At 39.9% G+C, this 26,983-nt stretch overlaps 1 long non-coding RNA gene across 1 annotated transcript in view; it reads right to left on the bottom strand.

The window, feature by feature from the left end:
- Window positions 1–26,983, bottom strand: part of LOC130540940 (uncharacterized) — a 308,776-nt gene that overhangs the window by 264,524 nt on the left and 17,269 nt on the right. The window contains exon 3 of the long non-coding RNA XR_008954979.2: window positions 13,157–13,248. This is a non-coding gene — a long non-coding RNA (uncharacterized LOC130540940). The remainder of the gene's footprint in view (window positions 1–13,156; window positions 13,249–26,983) is intronic.

Below are 26,983 nucleotides of genomic sequence, written 5' to 3'. Positions count from 1 at the left end.
GCTGAAAGCCAAGAGTCCAGGCCCCAGATTCTCAGAGGCTGGCAGCCTTCTTAAATGCATTGTTCATGTCTCTGTCTCTGTCTCTGTCTCTCTCTCTCTCTGCTTTTTCCAAAGAAAGGACATCTTGGTACAACTCAAAAAGCTGTAAGCTGAAAACTCACTGAGAGTTTGGGCAGTAAGTCCCTGGTGTTGCTCATACCCAGAGCATTATTATCCCCTTAATCACCTCTCTCTCTCTCTGGACAGTGGTCTGTCTTGATCTCTCTGGGAGAGGCAACAAAGCAGCTGTGGTAGAATTTGATGCCATGTTGATGGCGTTGCACTGTTTCCTCAGATTCTCACATGGATGTGCTCCCTCGTGGGTGGCCTTCCATGCAGAACAGAGCAGTCTCTCTTCCCAGAAAGGCAGCTGAGCTTCCCAGCTGTGGTATCTTGGGGAAATGAAGCACATTCCCACTGCTGTGGAATCATCTTAGCTTTTTCCACTTTGAAAGCTGGTTCCCAGAGAAAAGATACTAGGCAATTTTTTTTTAGAGTGCTGATTGTATTACTGTCAAACCAATGGACTAATCACCTATATGCATTCTTCTCTCTCCAACTATGAAATTTTTAAATGGGAGAACAGAGAGCTTGGGAAGAAGGAAGCAACAAGGGCTTTATGCCTTGGTGGTAGAATTCTAAGATTGACCCTCAGTGACCCTAACCCTTGTATAATCCAATCCCCAGCCATTTGAATGTGGGTGGAACATGTGAATATGATGAGCGGTTATAAGGCAAGAGAGAGATTATGCAGTTGAGCCTGAATTAATCACACTAGCCCTTTAAAAGTATGGAGATTTCGATGGCTAATAGCAAAAGAGAAGTCAAACGATTATAAATTTCAGGAGGATTCTATTTGAGAGATCCTGCTACCAGCCTTGAAAAGTTAAGCTTAACTGATGAGAGGGTCTGGGAGAAAGTCCATGGCAAAGAGCTTGCAAGGGGCCTCTAAAAGCTGAGAAAGGCTCGCAGCTGAAAGCAAGTAAGGAAATGGGGTTCTCTGTCCTACAGCAGCAAGGGACTGGATTCTGCCAACACCCTGAATGGACCTGGAAATAGATTCTTCCCCAGGTCTCCAGGGAAGAGTCCAGGCCAGCCTTGAATTCAGTCTTGTGAAACTCTAAGCATAGAACCCAGTCAGAACCTCTCACCCACCCTTTTCATTTATATAACTGGGAGATGATAATTGGAAGTTGTTTCATGTGGTGAGTTTGCAGCAATTCGGTGTGCAGCAATAGAAAACTCACATAGCCTTTTTTACCCATTCCCAGGAATCACAACTTTCAATTGGCAACAAATTGCATTCAGTGAGTACAGGCTCTAAATCATATAGGCCCTATTAGTTACATTATCTTCAGGCTTCGTTATGCGTAGTAAGTATGAAATCAATCTTTGTTGATGAAATGAATGAGGCAATGCTTAAAAGCATAGGCTTTAAAGTCAGAGACACATGGGTCCAAATCTCAGCCTCATTACCTAGTAGCTCCATGATCTTGAGTGGGTCATTTAAGCTCTCTGAGCCTCAACCGTTGTTTCATTTGCAAAAAGAGGGTGAGCACAATACCTGCCCCATTTTACTGGTTCCACTACTATGAGACACAGTTGACTACTAGCTTATTTTTCGCCTTCTCCAGTGGATTTGACAAAATTAGACCCTACTAATTTCCCACCTACATGTAAGACCTTTTTTTTTTTTTTTTTTTCAGTCTCTTGTTGGAGAGCTTTCTTTCCCATCTATTCCTTATATGTTGGAATTCTTCAAGGTTTGGCTCTTTCCCTTCTTATGAAGTTGTTGCATAAATTTCCATGGCTTCAAATGCCACACACTTATCAACCTTTCTCAATATTCTTTCTCTATACTAGCTCTTTCTTTGGGGCTCCAAGCCCTGAACCCATATATCTAGCAACCTGAGAACTCCATTTGTATCTTACTAGTTTCTCAAACTAAAAGAAGGCCTATATTGAATTCATGACTTTTTCTCCCCAAAATTACTCCTCCCCTAATGTTTTCAATCTCCATAATGTCTCTACCATTCACTCCTACTGGAAACCTGGGAGACATCCTTGAAAACCTCTTCCTCAAACATTCACATTCAACCCAACACAAAGACTTTTCAGTTGTACTTCTTAAAGATATTCCTTATCTACCCTTTTCTGTCCATCTCCACAGCTATTCTTATACCCATCCAAGCCACCATGTTTTGCTTGGACCATGATAGCATCATCTAAATGATATCCCACTTCACTCTCGTTTCTCTAAAATCCATTCTCCATTCTGTGCCCATGTGATATTTATAAAAGGAGAATCTAAGAATATCATTGCTCACATTAATATTTTTAATCTTATATTGGCCTTAAGATAAATTATTAATTATAGATTAAAATTCATGAAGTTATTAGTCAAATATTAGGTCAGTTGTTTCTAATTTCAGCATAAAATAAAATACATGAGGTGTCTGCACAGCTCATGTGCTCTTATTTGGAAATGTTTTTGTCACTTTTGCTGAAGAAGTTGCCAGATTTTTCGACCTGGTTGTCCTGTAGTTCTGACCAGAACTGGCTAAATAGGACAGGGAAGGAAAGAAAGAGACAGAGATAGAGAAGCATCTGATATCTTTGTAGTTCCCATGACGCCAGTAGTACTTCCCACAGTTGGCTTTCATGAAATTTCCCTTCTTTACTTACAATAAATTTCCTTTTGGCCAACGCGAGTTTGTTTTTCTTTCAACCAAGTAACTCTTAAACAGAAATAAAATTAGCCTTTTGCCTTTCCTTCTCAACATAATCCCAAACTTGCTTCCAAATTTTAATTTGCAAAGTCATCATAATTTGAAAAGTACTGGTGGATTTCCCAAGTCCAGGGATTCATTTGCTGAGTTCTTTAGAAGCAAGCAACCTTTTGCCAACAGAAACACAAATTACCCAAATCAGTGATATATTTTTAACTTTTTATTTTGAAATAACTTGAAATTTACAGATAAATTGTGGAAATAAAAATAATATGACAATCCCCACATACCATTTATTCAGATTCACCTATTTTTAACATTTTACCCCATTTGTTCTATCATTAAGACTATTTGTCAATGTATGTAGCTATCTAGCTACATCTAATTTCTTTTCTGAACCACTTGATGGTAAAGTAAATAGATCATGGCCTTCGACCTATTAATATATCAGTGCGTATTTCTTAACAATAGGAATATTCTGTTATATAACCAAGAAAAGTTGTCAATTTTAGTGAATTTAATATCGGCAAATGTTTTTCTCTACACTTTGTATTCCAATTTTCTCATTTGATCTAACAGGGCCATATATCACATTGCCCCACCCACCACTCCAGTACAAAATTTAGTCTAAGATCAGGTATTGTATTTACTTGTCATGTCTCTTTGGCCTCTTTTAATTTTTTATTAAATATCATCACCATGTTGTAAAATAGATCTCTTCAACTGATTTCTCCTGTTTAACTAAAATATTATATCCTTTTCCCCAATTCCATTCTCCCCCAACCCCTGGTAATCAGCATTCTGCTCTCTGATTTTATGAAGCTTACATTTCTGCATTCCACAGATGAGTGAGATCCTATGATATCTGTCTTTCTGTGCCTGGTTTCTTTTACTTAACATAGCAACCTCCAGGTTCATCCATGTTGTTGCAAATGACAGACTTTCCCTCTTTTTTAAAGCTGGATAGTAATCCATTGTGTATAGATGCCACATTTCTTCATTCATCCATGGATGAACACTTAGGTTGATTCCATATCTTGGCTATTATGAATAGTCTTGCAATGAACATGGCAGTGCAGACAGCTCTTCAACATACTGATTTCACTCCCTTTGTTTATATACCCAGAAGTGGGGTTGTTGAATGATGTGGTATTTCTTTTTTTTTTTTTAATTATACTTTAAGTTATAGGGTGCATGCGCACAACGTGCAGGTTTGTTACATATGTATACATGTGCCATGTTGGTGTGCTGCACCCATTAACTTGTCATTTACATTAGGCATATCTCCTAATGCTATACCTCCCCCCTCCCCCCACCCCACAACAGGCCCTGGTGTGTGATGTTCCCCTTCCTGTGTCCATGTGTTCATTGTTTAAGTCCCACCTATGAGTAAGAACATGCGGTGTTTGGTTTTTCTGTCCTTGCGATAGTTTGCTGAGAGTGATGGTTTCCAGCTTCATCCATGTCCCTACAAAGGACATGAACACATCATTTTTTATGGCTGCATAGTATTCCATGGTGTATATGTGCCACATTTTCTTAATCCAGTCTATCATTGATGGACATTTGGGTTGGTTCCAAGTCTTTGCTATTGTGAATAGTGCCGCAATAAACATATGTGTGCATGTGTCCTTATAGCAGCATGATTTATAATCCTTTGGGTATATGCCCAGTAATGGGATGGCTAGGTCAAATGGTATTTCTAGTTCTAGATCCTTGAGGAATCGCCACACTGACTTCCACAATGGTTGAACTAGTTTGCAGTCCCACCAACAGTGTAAAAGTGTTCCTATTTCTCCACATCCTCTCCAGCACCTGTTGTTTCCTGACTTTTTAATGATCGCCATTCTAACTGGTGTGAGATGGTATCTCATTGTGGTTTTGATTTGCATTTCTCTGATGGCCAGTGATGATGAGCATTTTTTCATGTGTCTGTTGGCTGCATAAATGTCTTCTTTTGAGAAGTGTCTGTTCATATCTTTTGCCCACTTTTTGATGGGGTTGTTTCTTTTTTTCTTGTAAATTTGTTTGAGTTCATTGTAGATTCTGGATATTAGCCCTTTGTCAGATGAGTAGATTGTAGCGCAAAATCTTCTTAAGCTTATAAGCAACTTCAGCAAAGTCTCAGGATAAAAAATCAATGTGCAAAAGTCACAAGCATTCCTATACACCAATAACAGACAAACAGAGAGCCAAATCATCAGTGAACTCCCATTCACAATTGCTTCAAAGAGAATAAAATACCTAGGAATCCAACTTACAAGGGATGTGAAGGACCTCTTCAAGGAGAACTACAAACCACCGCTCAACAAAATAAAAGAGGACACAAACAAATGGAAGAACATTCCATGCTCATGGATAGGAAGAATCAATATTGTGAAAATGGCCATACTGCCCAAGGTAACTTATAGATTCAATGCCATCCCCATCAAGCTACCAATGACTTTCTTCACAGAATTAGAAAAAACTACTTTAAAGTTCATATGGAACCAAAAAAGGGCCCACATTGCCAAGACAATCCTAAGCCAAAAGAACAAAGCAGGAAGCATCATGCTACCTGACTTCAAACTATACTACAAGGCTATAGTAAACAAAACAGCATGGTACTGGTACCAAAACACAGATATAGATCAATGGAACAGAACAGAGCCCTCAGAAATAATACCACACATCTACAACCATCTGATCTTTGACAAACCTGACAAAAACAAGCAATGGGGAAAGGATTCCCTATTTAATAAATGATGCTGGGAAAACTGGCTAGCCATATGTAGAAAGCTAAAACTGGATCCCTTCCTTACATCTTATACAAAAATTAATTCAAGATGGATTAAAGACTTACATGTTAGACTTAAAACCATAAGCACCCTAGAAGAAAACCTAGGCAATACCATTCAGGACATAGGCATGGGCAAGGACTTCACGTCTAAAACACCAAAAGCAATAGCAACAAAAGGCAAAATTGACAAATGGGATCTAATTAAACTAAAGAGCATCTGCGCAGCAAAAGAAACTACTATCAGAGTGAACAGGCAACCTACAGAATGGGAGAAAATTTTTGCAATCTACTCATCTGATGATGTGGTATTTCTATTTTAATTTTTTGAGAAACCCCCAGTTGTTTTCTATAATGGTTGTATTAATTTACATTTCCACTAACAGTATACCAGGCTTCCCTTTTCTTTATAACCTTATCAACACTTATCTTTCATTTTTGACCTCTTATAATCTGAAACATTTCCACAGTCTTTCATGACATTGATGCTTTGGAAAAATACATTCCTATTTTTGTTTCATAGAATGTTTCTCCTTTGGATTTTATTGAAGTTATGTGTTCTCAGATGGAATACTGCACAGGTAATGTGGTGTCCTTCCAGGAGTGTCACACCTGGAGGGACACAAGGCCACCTGTTCATGGGTGATAGTCACTGGGACCACTGGTCAAGGTGCAGTTAAGGTGTGATCTGATTCTCCGCTGCATAATTACTGTATTTTTTTGTCTTCCTGTATTAGTCAGGGTTCTCTAGAGGCACAGAACTAATAGGATACATATTTATGTATATCTGAGTTTATTAAGTATTAACTCACATGATCACAAGGTCTCACCGTAGGCCATCTGCAAGCTGAGGAGCAAAGAGAGCCAGTCTGAGTCCCAAAACTGAAGAACTTGGAGTCTGATGTTTGAGGGCAGGAAGGGTCCAGCATGGGAGAAACATGCAGTCTGGGAAGCTAGGCCAGTCTAGTCTTTCCACGTTTTTCTGTCTGCTTTATATTCTAGCTGCACTGGCAGCTGATTAGATGGTGCCCACCCAGATTAAGGGTGGATCTGCCTTTCCCAGCCAACTGACTCAAATGTTAATCTCCTTTGGCAACACCCTCACAGACACACCCAGGATCAATACTTTGCATCCTTCAATCCAATCAAATTGACACTCTATTAACCATCATACTTCCTTACAATAGATAAGCAGTCTGTAGAGAGATACTTTGAAACCATACAAATGTTCTGTTTCCCAACAAAATTTCTTCTAAGATTAAGAATCCATTGATTGTTCTTATCGGATCCAATCCATACCACGATGGTTGGAAAATGATAAGTTTTCAACTCCAGTGCTCCCCCGACACTTACCAACTGGCCCTCAATATTCTGCTATTAGCAAGAGCCCTCCTCTCCCACTTATTTATCTATTTATTTTTGGTATAAACCCATGAGTTTCTTTTTTCCCAGTGATTTATACCTTATTATTGTACTCCATTATTTGATGCTCAAATCAACCTAGATTTTCCCAGTGGTAGCCCCTTCGAGCTGAATTTTTTTCCTGGTGACAGGTCATGATAGGTAGATGGATGTAGTGCTTTTTTATTTTATGGCATAACAATATATTTCAGGCTCATCTTGTGCCCATCCTGCCCCAGCTCTGAAATCAGCCATTTCAATTATATTTTTAAATTGATGTATTGTAGTTGGGTTTTTATTAAAATGCTGCATATTTATATCTGTCTCATTCTTTGTTATCAGAAAATTTTAGTAATACATTAGAGCAAAACAAAGAAGTTTCAGTGGAAAATTCTTCTAATGGCTTATTTCCCCTCAGTTCTTTGGATAGGAAGATAGGCTGTAATATGGGCTGAATTCTACTTATTGAAAATCAGTGTATTATTATCCTGCTCTTCTGAGAGCCAATGCTTGGCAGACATCCTCAAATTTTATTGTGAGTTACAATGCTGGTGATCAACTAATCCAATAAATTGCTCAGTTCTTCCAGTTCACTTAGACAAAATATGATTTTTCTTTAAAAAAATGCAAACTTGTTGGAATTCATTTCTTCATCTACAAGTATAATGATTTTGACTAATTTTACACAAAAATATTGCCAAGTGTGGGCTTCATAAATCTGTCTCATTTTGTTACTTGCTACTCTCCCCAGCTGCTTTGAACTTAGCAGAAAACTGCCAAATTAAAAAAATAATAATAATAAGCTATCATGTGCTGTAATTTCCTCTTTGGGGGCATTTTTAATTTTTGTCATTGTACATCTTGTGCTTTAAAATATATTAAATACATCTGATCCAGTGCCAAGAAACAATTATTTCCAGTGTTAAAAACAGAATTGAGAATTCAAGGGATGGGAAGTTAGAACTTGAACTCTGTCTTAGATTTTATGTGACATGTGTTAGCATCTCATCTAATTACATTCATTAGATTATTCGTCTTTAGAAACAAAATATTAATGAAAACTGAAAGGACTGAAATAACAAAAAATTGATTTTTCTGGTCTTTATATTCATACTGAATGGAAGTGTACAATTCATTGAATGATACCCAGTTAGGTTGATGGGATGGGGTTTTGTGATGGAGTTAGATGCATTCAACAGGATATAATAAATAAAAAACACGTAATGGGTCTGGGCATGGTGGCTAACGCTTGTAACACCAGCATTCTGGGAGGTCGAGGTGAAAGGATTGCTTTAGCTCAGGAGTTTGACACCAGCCTGGGCGACATGGTAAGACCTCATCTCTACAAAAAATGTAAAAATTAGCGGGGTATGGTGTCATATGCCTGTGGTCTCAGCTACTTCGGAGGCTGAGACAGGAGGATGGCTTCAGCCCAGGAGGTTGAGGCTGCTGTGAGCTGTGATTATGCCATTGCACTCCAGCCTGAGTGACAGAGCAAGACTCTGTCTCAAGTAAAAACAAAAACAAAAATGAAAAACAAGAAACGCATAATGGAGTGTTAACGACTAAAAGTTTAAACTGGTTACCATTGGCTCAGAGGCTCCAGCACCATAATCCACACTATCATTTGTCTAATTATATTTCAAAACTCAGAAGAGCTGAGATGAAAGGATGGTTATTTTAAAATAATACTCTCATGAAAATATAATTTACATGCCATAAAATTTACCCTTTTAATGTGTACAATTCAGTGATTTTTTTAGTATATTCACAAAGTTGTGCATTGATCACCACTATCTATTTGCAGAATGTTTTCGTCACCCTAGAAAGAAACCCCATAGTCATTAACATGCATTCTCCTTTCCCCCTTCCCTTCAGTCCCAGCCACTGCCGGCTTACTTTATATGTGTGAATTTGTCTATTCCGAATATTTTACATAGATGCAGTTATACAATGTGTGGTGTTTTACATCTGGTTCCTCTCCCTTAGCATCATGTCTCTAAGGCCCGTGCATGTTGGAGGATGTGTCAGTGCCTGATTCTTTATTATGGCCAAATAATATTCCAATGTTTATATGTATTATAAATATTTTGTTTGCCGAGCACGGTGGCTCACACCTGTAATCCCAGCACTTTGGGAGGCTGAGGCAGGCAGATCACGGGGTCAAGAGATTGAGACCATCCTGGCCAACACGGTGAAACCCCGTCTCTACTAAAAATACAAAAATTAGCTGGGCATGGTGGCGTGCACCTGTATTTCCAGCTACTCAGGAGGCTGAGGCAGGAGAATCGCTTGAACCAGGGAGGCGGAGGTTGCGGTGAGCCAAGATCACACCACTGCACTCCAGCCTGGGGACAGAGCGAGACTCCATCTTAAAAAAAAAAAAAAAAAAAAGAACAAATATTTTATTTATCCACTCATCAGTTGATAGATATTTGGATTGTTTTTACATTAGCAATCTGCTATGAATATTTATGTACAAGATTTTTGAGTGGACATGTATTTTCAGTTCTCTTAGGTATATACTTAGGAGTGGAACTACAGGATCATACAGCAAATCTGTTTTTAACCTTTTTTTTAATTTAATTTTTTTTTTTTTTTTTTTTTTTTTTTTTTTTTTGAGATGGAGTCTTACTCCATCACCCAGGCTGGAGTGCAGTGGCGCGATCATGGCTCACTTCAACCTCTGCCTCCTGGAGTCAAACAATTCTCATGCCTCAGCCTCCCAAGTAGCTGGGATTACAGGCATGCACAACCATGCCCAGCTAATTTTTTGTATTTTTAGTTGAGATGGGGTTTTACCATGCTGGTCAGGCTGCTAACCTCAAGTGATGTGCCTGCCTTTCCCTCCCAAAGTGCTGGGATCACAGGTGTGAGCCATGGCGCCCAGCCCATGTTTAACTTTTTGACAAAATCCCAAACTGTTTGTCAAAGCAGCTGTGCCATTTTACATTCTCACCATCAAAGTCTGAGCCTCCAATTTCTCCATTAACTCACTGACGCTTCTTATTATCTGTCATTTTTATTATTCCCATCCTAGCAGGTGTGAAGTGTTAACTCATTGTGGTTCTCATTTTCATTTCTCTGATGACTAATAGATGTTGAGAATCCTTGTATGTGTGTATTGACCATTTGTATGTCATCTTTAGAGAAATGTCTGTTCTAATCCTTTGCCTGAATTCAAATTGGGTTCTGTGCCTTTTCATTTTTATTTTTTTCCTGAGTTGTAAGCGTTCTTTATATGCTTTGGATACAAATCCCTTATCATATACATGACTTGCAAATCTCTTCTCCCCATCTGTGGGGTTGTCTTTTCACTGATGGTATCCTTTGTAACACAGAAGTTTTTAATTTTGATGAAGTCAAATTTATCTATTCTTCCTTTTGTTGCTTTTGGTTATGTCTAATAAACTACAGCCTAATCCACTGTCACAAAGATGTACTCTTCTGTTTTCTACTAAGAGTTGTATAGTTTTAGCTCTTACATTTAGATTTTTATCTATTTTTGGTTAATTTTTGTATATAAGATAGGGATCTAACTATATTGTTTTACATGTAGATAACACTTGTCCAGCACTATTTTTAAAAAAACTATTATTTTTGTTTGTTTCTTTCTTTCTTTCTGAGATGGAGTCTCGCTCTGTCGCCCAGGCTGGAGTGCAGTGGCACAATCTCGGCTCATTGCAAGTTCCGCCTCCCGGGTTAACGCCATTCCCCTGCCTCAGCCTCCCGAGTAGCTGGGACTACAGGCGCCCGCCACCGTGCCCGGCTAATTTTTTGTACTTTTTTTTTTTTTAGTAGAGATGGGGTTTCACCGTGTTAGCCAGGATGGTCTCGACTTCCTGACCTCGTGATCCGCCCACCTCGGCCTCCCGAAGTGCTGGGATTACAGGCGTGAGCCATTGCGCCAGAACAAAAAAAAACTATTGTTTTACCCTTGAGTTGTCTTAGTACCCTCATGAGGAGAAAGCGTTTTGGTTGAGTTTGTCTCCCACAAAAATGTAGAAGACCTTTGAAATTCCTTTAAAATCCACAGTAACAAGTTTCTGGTTTCCAGAGGATTGAAAAAAAAAGGTGTTCCCTCTCCCCACTAATAGGCTAGATGCTGGGTGTGGTGGCTCACATCTGTGATCCTAGTTCTTTGGGAGTCTGAGGAGGGAGAACTGCTTGAAGCCAGGAGTTCAATACCAGCATGGCCAACAAAGTGAGACCCCATCTCTAAAAAGAAATTTTAAAAAATTAGCCAGGCAGGGTGGTGAACCCTGTACTCCCAGCTTCTTGGGAGGCTGAGGTGGGAGAAATGCTTGAGCCCAGGAGTTTGAGGCTACAGTGAGCTAAGACTGCACCACTGCACTCCAGACTGGGCAATAGAGTGAGATGCCATCTGGAAAACTAATTAATTTATTAATTCATTAATTAAATTTAAACAAAAATTTAAAAACTAATATGTTTGGATTCTTCTTTATTGAATACCTGCAACAGATTATCATTCCATCTAGGAACTTATCACAATCACTGTTGTTCTTTGGCCACTGAAGACCATGAAAAAACTTGCCCTGCCACAGAACGTGTGTTTCAAAGCTTAGCTGAGGCTCCAGAATCACAAGAAATGCCTTTATTACTGAATCACTGGATAAGATTTGGAAAAAGTGGTGCTGTCATTGACACACTATAAGACTGCAAATCTACTGTACAATCAAATGTTCAAATAAGGATGAGACACTGAAAGATTGGTGAGGCCATTCTACCTTAACCAACACTTCAGTTGAGAGAGGGTCAGGTAAGGTGGCAGGTAACTTCTTTCCAGAAAGCCCATTGAAGAAAGTGAATCAAAAAGGCCAATCTGAGGCTGATAAATCACTCTACTTCCTTATAGATCCGAATGCCATGATTCATAACCAATTCTTCTTTTATGTTATGTTAAACTCTCTCTCAACAACTTTACCTCTAATTCTTTGTTGAGAAAGAGCAACTCGTTTCTGGTGAACCACTTTGGAGTAGACTACTTCTAAAATAGCCCCCAGTGATCCTTGCCTTCTGGTAGGTATGTTCTTGTGTAACCCCCCACCATGGGTGGCCTAGACCTAATGACTTCCTTCTAAGTAACAAAAGTGATGGGCTATTACTTCTGAAAGTAGGTTATAAAAGGCTGTGACTTCTATCCTGCTGGCACTCTCTTGCTCTTTCTCACTTTCTCATTTTGATAAAGTCAGCTACTCTATTGTGAGCTGTCCTCTGGAGAGGCTAAGTACTAAGAAACTGTGGCTCTTAGTCCAACGGCCCAGCAGGAACTGAATTCTGCAAACAGCATTGTGAGTAAGCTTGAAAGCAAATCTTGCCCCAGTTACGCCTTGAGATGACCGCAGCCTTGGCTGATACCTTGATTGCAGCCTTGTGAGAATCCCTGGACTGGAGGATCCAGTCAAGCCATTCCCAGATTCCTGATCTACACAAACTGTGTGAAAATACATATTCTTCTTGTAATCCACTAACTTCAGGGATGATTTATTACATAGCAATAGATAACAATACATGATATTACTTGATCCACTGTTTTCTATTCTGTGCCCCAGTTCCTCAGCAAACTGCAAGTGATATCAAATAAACGCTTCCTAAATCCTGGGTTTTTAAATCCTTTCTTGAAACTGTATCTTTCCAACCTCTCATCAATGTTCAATTACTGGACCATTCTAACCCTACTCGCTCCTACTCAGTGTCAATGAAAAGTCTCATTTTCACTGCATCATCTGGATGTTCATTGTCTCACCACTAAATTGCACCTTTCTTTTCACAAACTCCTTCAATTTCCTAGTGTTAACCAAAACCAGGTTTCTTCAAAACCATATCAAAGACTTCTTCAAGGGAGAACATTCCTGCTGTCATCCGCTGCCCAACCCAGCATCCTGCTCTGTGTTTTTGCCATTTACTAATCATGGGAACTTGAGTCATTATTAAAGCCCTCAAAACCTCAATATCTTCATTTCTTAAATGGGGATAAGATCTAACTCACTGAATTGTTGGAAAATTAGGAAAATGGTGTAGGCAAAAGTGCCTGACAGTGCTCATCTCTCAGCACATACCCGATTGATAAATGGTTTTTTTTTTCCTGATATCCATTTCTCATTAATTTATGTAATAGTTTCTTACAGACTATATTATGGACCTGCTTTTTTTAGGCAGGTCCTGGTGATACAGAGATGAAGATACTCACCATTTTGAAGATACTCATCATCTGCCAGGGGATACAGCATTTATCACACTTTTATTGCAGTTATTGGTTGGTCCATGATAGACGCTCATATTCTGGGAAAACAAAAACAGGGTACTTCATTATCCCAACAACTCTTTAGTAATTCATGCCACTTACTTATGTCTGCCTCTTTTTTTCATCTTTATTATAATCTACAGAATTCCACAATATTTTTCATCCCTCACTCTCCAACTTTTGGCTTGGAGTCTTTCTTTCCACTCTCATCTGGCCATTACTCCCTAATACAATCAGCTACCATGTTAAAATTATTTTAACATAATGATTCTCACAATTCCCAAACAAATCTTATTATTAGATCCAAAGATCTAATTAATTCATTAATCATTATTAGATCCCAAAGATCTAATAATAATCCTACCTTTAGTATTGATTAATATGGCTATCTTCACTCTTCTCCCTTAGACCTCATCATCTTTATTCAAATCTACCTCTTCTTGCACTTGCTGTGTCTTCTCCTAGAACATTTTTTCCTTCCCTATTTCTTGACTAATTCCTAATCATTCTGTCAGTCCTTGCCCTCCACTATATGACCCCAGCTAATCACCAAATCAATCATTGTTTCCCTACAGACACCTGATGCTTCAGGTCATTGTACCATTCATGGTTCCCAGACACAATGCATACCATCCTCCTTCTAAAATTACGTTCAATCATTTGCTCCATGAAGGATGCCTTCTCCCCTCAACCAATATTAATCCATCAGAATCTCAATCATCCTTCAAGGTCCATCACAGACACCCATGATGTTTTTCTTGTTTTAAATGCTTGTGCTCTTTCTTTTAACTTTCAAGGATGTTTACAACACTTTTTTTTACAGTATTTAAACTACATTCTTGAGGCTTGTGTGGTAATTTTATAGTTACATGTTTATTGTTTAAAGTATATCTCCTAATGTTTGTTGTTGTTGTTGTTGTTTTTGAGACAGAGCCTCGCTCTGTTCCCCAAACTGGAGTGCAGTGGAGCCATCTTGGCAAGGGTGACACCTCCCAGGCTCATGAGATTCTCATACCTCAGCCTCCTGAGTAGCTGGGATTACAGGGACACACTAATGCACCCAACTAATTTTTGCATTTTTTATTTATTAAGTTTTTTTCTTTTTTTGAGACGGAGTCTCGCTCTGTCACCCAGGCTGAAGTGCAGTGGCATGATCTCGGCTCACTGCAAGCTCCACCTCCCAGGTTCACACCATTCTCCTGCCTCAGCCTCCCAAATAGCTGGGGCTATAGGCACCTGCCACCACACCCGGCTAATTTTTTGTATTTTTAGTAGAGATGGGGTTTTACCATGTTGGCCAGGCTGATCTCGAACTCCTGACCCCAAGTGATCCACCTGCCTCGGCTTCCCCAAGTGTTGGAATTACAGATGTGAGCCACTGCACCCGACTGAAAGTACATACCCTAATGTTTGAAAGCCAAAATGATGTCTGTGGCAGCATGAGAATGTTCCTCACAGATCTTCCAAGACAGGAGGATAATAAAACAAGCTCTGGAATCCAGCATCAGGTTTGTGCCAAGGGTATACCTCCCATAGGCTGCTCCTGGCCAATGACTGATTGTATCAAGGCTAACCCATTCTTAGGACACAAAGGCTCTCCTCTGATGGCCAGCTTTGATTTAGGACCCCCCAGGGGCACTACTGAACTTCCCTCAGAAGGAGGGGGATATCCATTCAGGGTCACACTTGCTTCTCAGGGTCACACTTGCTTCACACTGTGAAGGCTCTCCAAGTCTATCTCAGTCCCTTCCCCATTTTCCTTCATATGGCATTTTCCCAGATGTTTCCAGCTGTTTCCCCACATGTTTAATCCAGTCTTGGCATCTACTTCCCAGAAGACCTGGAATAACAAAAGTGGTGCCAGGAGTGATCCTCAGAAACAGGCTATGAGTTGAGGATTAGAACTGGCTAACCCACCACCCAGCAGAGGAAGAAGACAGCATCCCAGTTGGAAGGAGGGGCATGGATAGTCGCTGGCATGAGGTAGCCCACCATTCCTCTAATAAGGACTAGCATTTCCCACTGCAGATGCCCCTCTCCCATAAAACAACACATGCCAGTGGTAAATGAAATAATAGCCCCACGCCCTCCACCACCCTGCCACACACACACAAAGATGTCAGGTCCTAATTTCTATAATCTCTGAATATGTTACATTACATGGCAGAAAGGACCTTGCACAAGTAATTAATTAGAATACTGAGGTATGAAGATTATCCTGGATTATTTGGGTGGGCTCAAAGCATTCTAAACACTAATGAAAAATATTGAAGACGACGCAAACAAATGAAAAGACATTCCATGCTCATGGGTTGGCATAATTGATATTGTTAAGATGACCATACTTTCCAAAACAATCTACACATTGAATGAAATTCCTATCAAAATACTAGTGTCATTATTAACAGAAATAGAAAGAAAATCCTAAAATTCATATGCAATCAAAAAAGAGCCAGAACAGCCAAAGCAATCCTGCATAAAAAGAACAAAGCTGGAGGCCTTACACTGCGTGACTTCAAAATATATTACAAAACTATAGTAACCAAAAAAGCATGGTATTGTTATAAAAATAGATACTTAAACCAGTGCAACAGAACCCAGAAATAAATCCACACATTTATAGTCAACTGATCTTTTGATAAAGCCATCAAGAACAGACACTGGAAAAGGACACCCTCTTCAATAAGTGATTCTAGGAAAACTGGATAATCATATACAGAAGAATGAAACTGGACCCCTATCTCTCATCATATACAAAAATCAACTCAAGATGGACTAAAGACTTAAACATAAGACCTGAAATTATAAAACTATTAAAAGGATATTGATCTAGGCAGAGGATTAATGGCTGAGACCACAAAAGCATAGGCAACTAAAACAAAAATAGGCAAATGGAACTACATTAAACTAAACAGCTTCTATACAGCAAAGAAAACAGTCAACAGAGTGAAGAGGCAACCTCTTGGATGGCAGAAAATATTTGTAAACTACTCATTCGACAGGGAAGTAATATCCAGAGTATACAAGGAACTCAAACAACTCAACAGTTTTAAAAAAAATCCCATTTAAAAATGAGCAAAGGACATGAATAGACCTTTCTCAAAAGAAGACATACAAATAGCCAACATGTATATGATAAAATGTTCAACATCATTAATTATCAGAGAAATGCAAACCAAAACCACAGTGAGATAACTTACCCCAGTTAGAATGGCTGTTACCAAAAGACAAAACGTAACAGATACTGATGAGATTACAGAGAAAAGGGAAAAGGGAGCTCTTATACACTGTTAGTGGAAATGTAAGTTAATACAGCCACTATGGAAAACAGTATGAAGATTCTCAAAAAAATTAAAATAGAATTGCCATATAACCCAGAAGTCTCACTGTTAGGTATTTATCCAAAGGAAAAGAAATCAATATATCAAAGTGATTACCACACTGACATATTTGTTACAGCACTATTCACAATAGCAAAGATATGGAATCAACGTAACTATCCATCAATGGATGAATGGGTAAAAACAAAAAAACAAAAAATCTGTGGTATATATACACAATGAAATACTATTTAGCAATAAAAAAGGATGAAATAATATCATTTTCAGCAAGACGGGTGGAACTTGAGGTTAATATGCTAAGTGAAATAAGCCAGGCACAGAAGACAAGTATTCCATATTCTAATTCCTATGTGAGAGCTAAAAAAAAAATGATCATATAGAGGTAGTGAGTGGTATAATAGATAACAGAGACCGGAAAGGGTGTATGTGTAGAAGAGGGAATGAAGAGAGTTGGTTAATGGGTACAAACACAGTTAGATAGAAGAAATACATTCAATCTTTGATAGAAAAGCAGCGTGGCTATAACAACACTGTATTATACTTTTCAAAATAGCCAGAAGAGGACTTGAAATGTACCCAACACATGAAAATGCTAAATCCTTAGGTGATGAATACCCTGAATACCCTGAATTGATCATTACCCATTCTATGCATATAACAAAATTTCACATGTACCCCATAAATATGTACAAATATAATGCATCAAAAAGTATTTAAATATAAAAAAAGTTCTTGTAAGAGGAAGGCAGTAGGGTCAGTGTCAGAGAGGAAGGCACAACAATGAAAGCATAAGTCAGAGAGAGAGAGAGAGAATGGAGATGCTATGTTGCAGGACTTGAAGGTGGAGGAAGAAGCCATAACTCAAAAAAGGCAAGTGGCTTCCAGGAGTTAGAAAATTCAAAGAAACAACTTCTCTCTGGCTAGCATCTTGATTTTAGAACTTCTGACTTTCAGAACTAAAAGACAAAATATTTGTATTATTGTATGTCACGAAGCCTGTGGTAATTTTTTTTTTAATTTTTTTTTTTTTGAGACAGAGTCTCACTCTGTTGACAAGCTGGAGTGCAGTGGCGTGATCTCGGCTCACTGCAACCTCCGCCTCCGAGGTTCAAGCAATTCTCCTGCCTCAGCCTCCTGTGTAGCTGGGACTAAAGGCATGCGCCACCACGCCCAGCTAATTTTTGTATTTTTAGTAGAGACAGGGTTTCAACATGTTGGCCAGGATGGTCTCAATCTCTTGACCTCATGATCCACCTGCCTCTGCCTCCCAAAGTGGCCTGTGGTAATTTATTACAGCAACCATGGGAAACTAATACAGTGCCCCACTCAGGAGCTGCCACATCTTCTCTTCTGCCTTCCGGACTGCTAAATAGGGAAAAATTTCATCATAACCAGGCTAGGGATATGCTGAGTCTGATAGGAGCAGAAAGCAATTATATGCCTAAAAGACTACATCCCTAAGAACTGGCAGGAGTCAGGGAAGTTCTCCTGTGATTTGAATTTGAGGATGCTTGATCAAGGAGACAAAAACGTAAAGCTGGATAAGCAAGATTTCATTGAATTAGAAGTATTTTATTTAACACAGTTTAATGTTCTAGCAAGGTATGGAGGGAATGAGACAAACTCATTGCTACTGTGGCTCTTAGAAACCTGGAAAAAAACAGTGGTCAGCTTTCAGCAATGTAGAAATGCCTGCATTTCCCTAGCAGGTGATAGAGGAAGAAATAAAGGAGCTAAGGGAATATACTTGCTAAAATGGATAAATGACACGAGTCTAGAAGGTCCACCAGATAAGCATGTTCCATGGGAAGCCCAGAGAACACAGATAGCTTTCACCAAGATCGTCAGGAATGCACTGGTGATGAGGGGACAGACTGCCATCACTAAGAAGTTCAAAGGCAGTTTCTTCGCAGACTAGGGTTGAAGGGAGGTGAGGCAGTCACAGGTCTTAGCTTAGTAGCATGCATGGGAAGGATGGGACTCTGTAGAGGACTACGTTAGCACGTTCCATAACAACACTGAGGGTCTGATCTATAGTTTCGGGAATGGGGCTTCAAAGAAGGTGAGTTCAATCTATCGATAAGAAATGTAGCTAAAAAAAAAGGTTTCTATTTCACCCATCCTTTAGTAATACACCACTGTGTTCACTTCAGTAAAGTTTTCATAACACATCTAAAGCCTCTGTGAGGCTCAGAAATATTTGTGAAACAAAATTCTGGAACCACAAATAAAATGTTAAATGGTTGCTTTAAATAGAAAATAACATATCTGGAAAATTTTCCTGTAACTGTGTGCTTTAATCAGCCTTTCCTTTTCTAAGCATTATATGTTTAAGTAATAAGCAATAGAAATATACTTTAACTAGGCTGGGCTCAGTGGCTCACACCTGTAATCCCAGCACTTTGGGAAGCCAAGGCGGGTGGATCACCTGAGGTCAGGAGTTCAAGACCAGCCTGGCAAACATGGTGAAACCCCATCTCTACTAAAAATACCAGAAATTACCCAGGCATAGTGGCAGTCGCCTGTAATGCCAGGTACTCAGGAGGCTGAGACAGGAGAATCACTTGAACCCAGGAAGCAGAGGTTGCAGTGAGCCCAGATGGCACCGTTGCACTCCAGCCTAAGCAACAAGAGTGAAACTCCATCTCAAAAAAAAAAGAAGACGAAATATACTTTAATCTTTGGCAGTCAAATATTATGTCCTGTAGCCAGATCATAATCAATATATACAAATGTCTTGGAAGTTATATAGTGTGTAATCATAATATGTTGGTTTGACATCTCATATCTCATCAAAGAGGATGCCTGCCTGCAATGCTGTCTTCAGTACCAGAAGCTGAAAGGTCAGATACTTCATCTTGTCCAGAGGCCTCATGGTTTAATGGGGAAAAAAAAGGGGGGGTGGGGTTTGGAGTCCTACAAAAAAAGATACGAATGTCAACTCTGCCACTTCCTAGTTTTGTCAACCTGGACATGTTTATTAACTTCTCTCACCTCTGTTTAATCATCTATAAATAGGAAATAGACACAGGCTTCTTGCAAACAATATATGAGATAATATCAACTGATACCTGGTCAACAAACGCTAATTCTGTTCCAAACCCCACCCTCTCTCCTTCAGTTTTCTTTCTTAACCATCTCTGTGCCCCATGGTATTTAGCCTTATAATGATAGATTGTGAAGAAATGGACTAGAATAGACCAAAAGATACATAGCCCCATCTTTGAAAGCCACTTCCATTCACAATGGTCAGAAAATATTGAATTTAAAAAAAAGAGGGGGCAGCCAAGAAGGCTGAATAGGAACAGCTCCAGTCTACAGCTCCCAGTGTGAGCGATGCAGAAGACGGGTGATTTCTGCATTTCCATCTGAGGTACCAGGTTCATCTCACTAGGGAGTGCCAGACAGTGGGCGCAGGACAGTGGGTGCAGTGCACCATGCATGAGCCAAAGCAGGGTGAAGCATTGACTCACTCGGGAAGTGCAAGGGTTCAGGGAGTTCCCTTTCCTAGTCAAAGAAAAGGGTGACAGATGGAACCTGGAAAATTGGGTCACTCCTACCCTAATACTGCGCTTTTCTGACGGGCTTAAAAAACCACGGACCAGGAGATTATATCCCGCACCTGGCTTAGAGGGTTCTATGCCCATGGAGTCTCGCTGATTGCTAGCACAGCAGTCTGAGATCAAACTGCAAGGCAGCAGCGAGGCTGGGGGATGGGTGCGCCATTGCCCAGGCTTGCTTAGGTAAACAAAGCAGCTGGGAAGCTCAAACTGGGTGGAGCCCACCACAGCTCAAGGAGGCCTGCCTGCCTCTGTAGGCTCCACCTCTGGGGGCAGGGCACAGACAAACAAAAAGACAGCAGTAACCTCTGCAGACTTAAATGTCCCTGTCTGACAGCTTTGAAGAGAGCAGTGGTTCTCCCAGCACATAGCTGGAGATCTGAGAACGGGCAGACTGCCTCCTCAAGTGGGTCCCTGACCCCTGACCCCCGAGCAGCCTAACTGGTAGGCACCCCCCAGTAGGGGCAGACTGACACCTCACACGGCCGGGTACTCCTCTGAGACAAAACATCCAGAGGAACGATCAGACAGCAGCATTCGCGGTTCACGAAAATCCGCTGTTCTGCAGCCACCGCTGCTGATACCCAGGCAAACAGGGTCTGGAGTGGACCTCTAGCAAACTCCAACAGACCTGCAGCTGAGGGTCCTGTCGGTTAGAAGGAAAACTAACAAACAGAAAGGACATCCACACCAAAAACCCATCCGTACATCACCATCATCAAAGACCAAAAGGAGATAAAACCACAAAGATGGGGAAAAAAACAGAGCAGAAAAACTGGAAACTCTAAAAAGCAGAGTGCCTCTCCTCCTCCAAAGGAACGCAGTTCCTCACCAGCAACGCAGCAAAGCTGGACGGAGAATGACTTTGACGAGCTGAGAGAAGAAGGCTTCAGATGCTCAAACTACTCTGAGCTACAGGAGGAAATTCAAACCAAAGGCAAAGAAGTTGAAAACTTTGAAAAAAAATTTAGACGAATGTATAACTAGAATAATCAATACAGAGAAGTGCTTAAAGGAGCTGATGGAGCTGAAAGCCAAGGCTCGAGAACTAAGTGAAGAATGCAGAAGCCTCAGGAGCTGATGTGATCAACTGGAAGAAAGGGTATCAGTGATGGAAGATGAAATGAATAAAATGAAGCGAGAAGGGAAGTTTAGAGAAAAAAGAATAAAAAGAAACGAACAAAGCCTTCAAGAAATATGGGACTATGTGGAAAGACCAAATCTACATCTGATTGGTGTACGTGAAAGTGACGGGGAGAAAGGAACCAAGTTGGAAAACACTCTGCAGGATATTATCCAGGAGAACTTCCCCAATCTAGCAAGGCAGGCCAACAATCAGATTCAGGAAATACAGAGAACGCCACAAAGATACTCCTCGAGAAGAGCAACTCCAAGACACATAATTGTCAGATTCACCAAAGTTGAAATGAAGGAAAAAATGTTAAGGGCAGCCAGAGAGAAAGGTCGGGTTACCCACAAAGGGAAGCCCATCAGACTAACAGCGGATCTCTCGGCAGAAACTCTACAAGCCAGAAGAGAGTGGGGGCCAATATTCAACATTCTTAAAGGAAAGAATTTTCAACCCAGAATTTCATATCCAGCCAAACTAAGCTTCATAAGTGAAGGAGAAATAAAATACTTTACAGACAAGCAAATGCTGAGAGATTTTGTCACCACAAGGCCTGCCCTAAAAGAGCTCCTGAAGGAAGCACTAAACATGGAAAGAAACAACCGGTACCAGCCGCTGCAAAATCATGCCAAAATGTAAAGACCATCGAGACTAGGAAGAAACTGCATCAACTAACGAGCAAAATAACCAGCTAACATCATAATGACAGGATCAAATTCACACATAACAATATTAACTTTAAATGTAAATGGACTAAATGCTCCAATTAAAAGACACAGACTGGCAAATTGGATAAAGAGTCAAGACCCATCAGTGTGCTGTATTCAGGAAACCCATCTCACGTGCAGAGACCCACATAGGCTCAAAATAAAAGGATGGAGGAAGATCTACCAAGCAAATGGAAAACAAAAAAAGGCAGGGGTTGCAATCCTAGTCTCTGATAAAACAGACTTTAAACCAACAAAGATCAAAAGAGACAAAGAAGGCCATTACATAATGGTAAAGAGATCAATTCAACAAGAAGAGCTAACTATCCTAAATATATATGCACCCAATACAGGAGCACCCAGATTCATAAAGCAAGTCCTGAGTGACCTACAAAGAGACTTAGACTCCCACACAATAATAGTGGGAGACTTTAACACCCCACTGTCAACATTAGACAGATCAACGAGACAGAAAGTTAACAAGGATACCCAGGAATTGTACTCAGCTCTGCACCAAGCGGACCTAATAGACGTCTACAGAACTCTCCAGCCCAAATCAACAGAATATACATTTTTTTCAGCACCACACCACACCTATTCCAAAATTGACCACATACTTGGAAGTAAAGCTCTCCTCAGCAAATGTAAAAGGACAGAAATTATAACAAACTGTCTCTCAGACCACAGTGCAATCAAACTAGAACTCAGGATTAAGAAACTCACTCAAAACCGCTCAACTACATGGAAACTGAACAACCTGCTCCTGAATGACTACTGAGTACATAACGAAATGAAGGCAGAAATAAAGATGTTCTTTGAAACCAATGAGAACAAAGACACAACGTACCAAAATCTCTGGGACGCCTTCAAAGCAGTGTGTAGAGGGAAATTTATAGCACTAAATGCCCACAAGAGAAAGCAGGAAAGATCCAAAATTGACACCCTAACATCACAATTAAAAGAACTAGAAAAGCAAGAGCAAACACATTCAAAAGCTAGCAGAAGGCAAGAAATAACTAAAATCAGAGCAGAACTGAAGGAAACAGACACACAAAAAACCCTTCAAAACATTAATGAATGCAGGAGCTGGTTTTTTGAAAGGATCAACAAAATTGATAGACTGCTAGCAAGATTAATAAAGAAAAAGGAGAGAAGAATCAAATAGATGCAATAAAAAATGATAAAGGGGATATCACCACCGATCCCACAGAAATACAAACTACCATCAGAGAATACTACAAACACCTCTATGCAAATAAACTAGAAAACCTAGAAGAAATGGATAAATTCCTTGACACATACACTCTCCCAAGACTAAACCAGGAAGAAGATGAATCTCTGAATAGACCAATAACAGGCTCTGAAATTGTGGCAATAATCAATAGCTTACCAACCAAAAAGAGTCCAGGACCAGATGGATTCACAGCCAAGTTCTACCAGAGGTACAAGGAGGAACTGGTACCATTCCTTCTGAAACTATTCCAATCAATAGAAAAAGAGGAAATCCTCCCTAACTCATTTTATGAGGCCAGCATGCATCATCCTGATACCAAAGCTGGGCAGAGACACAACCAAAAAAGAGAATTTTAGACCAATATCCTTGATGAACATTGATGCAAAAATCCTCAATAAAATACTGGCAAACCAAATCCAGCAGCACATCAAAAAGCTTATCCACCATGATCAAGTGGGCTTCATCCCTGGGATGCAAGGCTGGTTCAATATACTCAAATCAATAAATGTAATCCAGCATATAAACAGAACCAAAGACAAAAACCACATGATTATCTCAATAGATGCAGAAAAGGCCTTTGACAAAATTCAACAACCCTTCATGCTAAAAACTCTCAATAAATTAGGTATTGATGGGACATATCTCAAAATAATAAGAGCTGTCTATGACAAACCCACAGCCAATATCATACTGAATGGCCAAAAACTGGAAGCATTCCCTTTGAAAACTGGCACAATACAGGGATGCCCTCTCTCACCACTCCTATTCAACATGGTGTTGGAAGTTCTGGCCAGGGCAATTAGGCAGGAGAAGGAAATAAAGGGTATTCAATTAGGAAAACAGGAAGTCAAATTGTCCCTGTTTGCAGATGACGTGATTGTATATCTAGAAAACCCAACTGTGTCAGCCCAAAATCTCCTTAAGCTGATAAGCAACTTCAGCAAAGTCTCAGGATACAAAATCATTGTACAAAAATCACAAGCATTCTTATACACTAATAACAGACAAACAGAGAGCCAAATCATCAGTGAACTCCCATTCACAATTGCTTCAAAGAGAATACCTAGGAATCCAATTTACAAGGGACGTGAAGGACCTCTTCAAGGAGAACTACAAACCACTGCTCAATGAAATAAAAGAGGATACAAACAAATGGAAGAACATTCCATGCTCATGGGTAGGAAGAATCAATATCGTGACAATGGCCATACTGCCCAAGGTAATTTATAGATTCAATGCCATCCCCATCAAGCTGCCAATGCCTTTCTTCACAGAATTGGAAAAAACTACTTTAAAGTTCATATGGAACCAAAAAAGAGCTCGCATCACCAAGTCAATCCTAAGCCAAAAGAACAAAGCTGGAGGCATCACGCTACCTGACTTCAAACTATACTACAAGGCTACAGTAACCAAAACAGCATGGTACTGGTACCAAAACACAGATATAGATCAATGGAACAGAACAGAGCCCTCAGAAATAACGCCGCATATCTACAACTATCTGATCTTTGACAAACCTGAGAAAAACGAGCAATGGGGAAAGGATTCCCTATTTAATAAATGGTGCTGGGAAAACTGGCTAGCCATATGTAGAAAGCTGAAACTGGATCCCTTCCTTACACCTTATACACAAATTAATTCAAGATGGATTAAAGACTTAAATGTTAGACCTAAAACCATAAAAACCCTAGAAGAAAACCTAGGCATTACCATTCAGGACATAGGCATGGGCAAAGACTTCATGTCTAAAACACCAAAAGCAATGGCAACAAAAGACAAAATTGACAAATGGGATCTAATTAAACTAAAGAACTTCTGCACAGCAAAAGAAACTACCATCAGAGTGAACAGGCAACCTACAAAATGGGAGAAAATTTTCACAACCTACTCATCTGACAAAGGGCTAATATGCAGAATCTACAATGAACTCAAACAAATTTACAAGAAAAAAACAAACAACCCCATCAAAAAGTGGGCAAAGGACATGAACAGACACTTCTCAAAAGAAGACATTTATGCAGCCAAAAGACACATGAAAAAATGCCCATCATCACTGGCCATCAGAGAAATGCAAATCAAAACCACAATGAGATACCATCTCACACCAGTTAGAATGGCAATCATTAAAAAGTCAGGAAACAACAGGTGCTGGAGAGGATGTGGAGAAAGAGGAACACTTTTACACTGTTGGTGGGACTGTAAACTAGTTCAACCATTGTGGAAGTCAGTGTGGCGATTCCTCAGGGATCTAGAACTAGAAATACCATTTGACCCAGCCATCCCATTACTGGGTATATACCCAAAGGACTATAAATCATGCTGCTATAAAGACACATGCACACGTATGTTTATTGTGGCACTATTCATAATAGCAAACACTTGGAACCAACCCAAATGTCCATCAATGATAGACTGGATTAAGAAAATGTGGCACATATACACCATGGAATACTATGCAGCCATAAAAAATGATGAGTTCATGTCCTTTGTAGGGACATGGATGAAATTGGAAATCATCATTCTCAGTAAACTATCACAAGAACAAAGAACCAAACACCGCATCTTCTCACTCATAGGTGGGAATTGAACAATGAGAACACATGGACACAGGAAGGGGAACATCACACTCTGGGGACTGTTGTTGGGTAGGGGGAGGGGTAGAGGGGAGGGATAGCATTAGGAGATATACCTAATGCTAAATGACGAGTTAATGGGTGCAGCACACCAGCATGGCACATGTATACGTATGTAACTAACCTGCACAATGTGCACATGTACCCTAAAACTTAAAGTATAATAATTTAAAAAAAAATGATGAGTTCATGTCCTTTGTAGGGACATGGATGAAATTGGAAATCATCATTCTCAGTAAACTATCGCAAGGACAAAAAACCAAACACCGCATGTTCTCACTCATAGGTGGGAATTGAACAATGAGAACACATGGACACAGGAAGGGAAACATCACACTCTGGGGACTGTTGTGGGGTGGGGGGAGGGGGGAGGGATAGCATTAGGAGATATACCTAATGCTAAATGATGAGTTAATGGGTGCAGCACACCAGCATGGCACATGTATACATATGTAACTAACCTGCACATTGTGTACATGTACCCTAAAACTTAAAGTATAATAATAATAAAATAAAATAAAAATGATTATAAAAAAAAAGGAGAAAAAAACTGACCTCTTTTACCTAAAGGTTTTTTATTTTTCCCCCACAAGGTCATACATACTGTTTTTTTTTCTTTTTTAAATTTTAATGTAGTAAGGAACACTTAACACTTACCACATCTACCCTCCCACCAGATTCTTAAGTGTTCAATATAGTAATTGCTGTGCACATACAGAATGTTGCATAGCAGATCTCTGGGGCTTATGCATCCTGCATAACTGATTTTTGCCCTTTGATTAGCAACTCCCCATTTTCCCCTCCCCTCAGCCCCTGGCAACCACGATTCTCTTCTTTGCTTTCTTGACTTTGGCTGGCAGAGACAAATTCTTAGTAATCACCTGTAAAACTGCTAAATTTAGATTTCTGAAGGTTTTAAACTACTCAGAGGGCAGTTGGCAAGGCTTTATTCCTGATTCTCGACTGCACTTATATATATCTAACTACTAGCACCTGCCTCGGCCTTCCTCCTTTCAATCTTGTATTAGTCTGTTCTCACGCTGCTATCAAGAAATATCTAGGCTGGGCATGGTGGCTCACACCTGTAATCCCAGCAGTTTGGGAGGCTGAAGCAGGTAGATCGCCTGAGCTCAGAAGTTTGAGACCAGGGTGAAACCCTGTCTCTACAA

This window comes from Pan paniscus, chromosome 19 (genome assembly GCF_029289425.2).
Source record: "Pan paniscus chromosome 19, NHGRI_mPanPan1-v2.0_pri, whole genome shotgun sequence".
Taxonomy (NCBI): Eukaryota; Metazoa; Chordata; class Mammalia; order Primates; family Hominidae; genus Pan; species Pan paniscus.
Note: the sequence above shows the minus strand (reverse complement) of the source record. Positions and strands in the feature narration are given on the sequence as shown.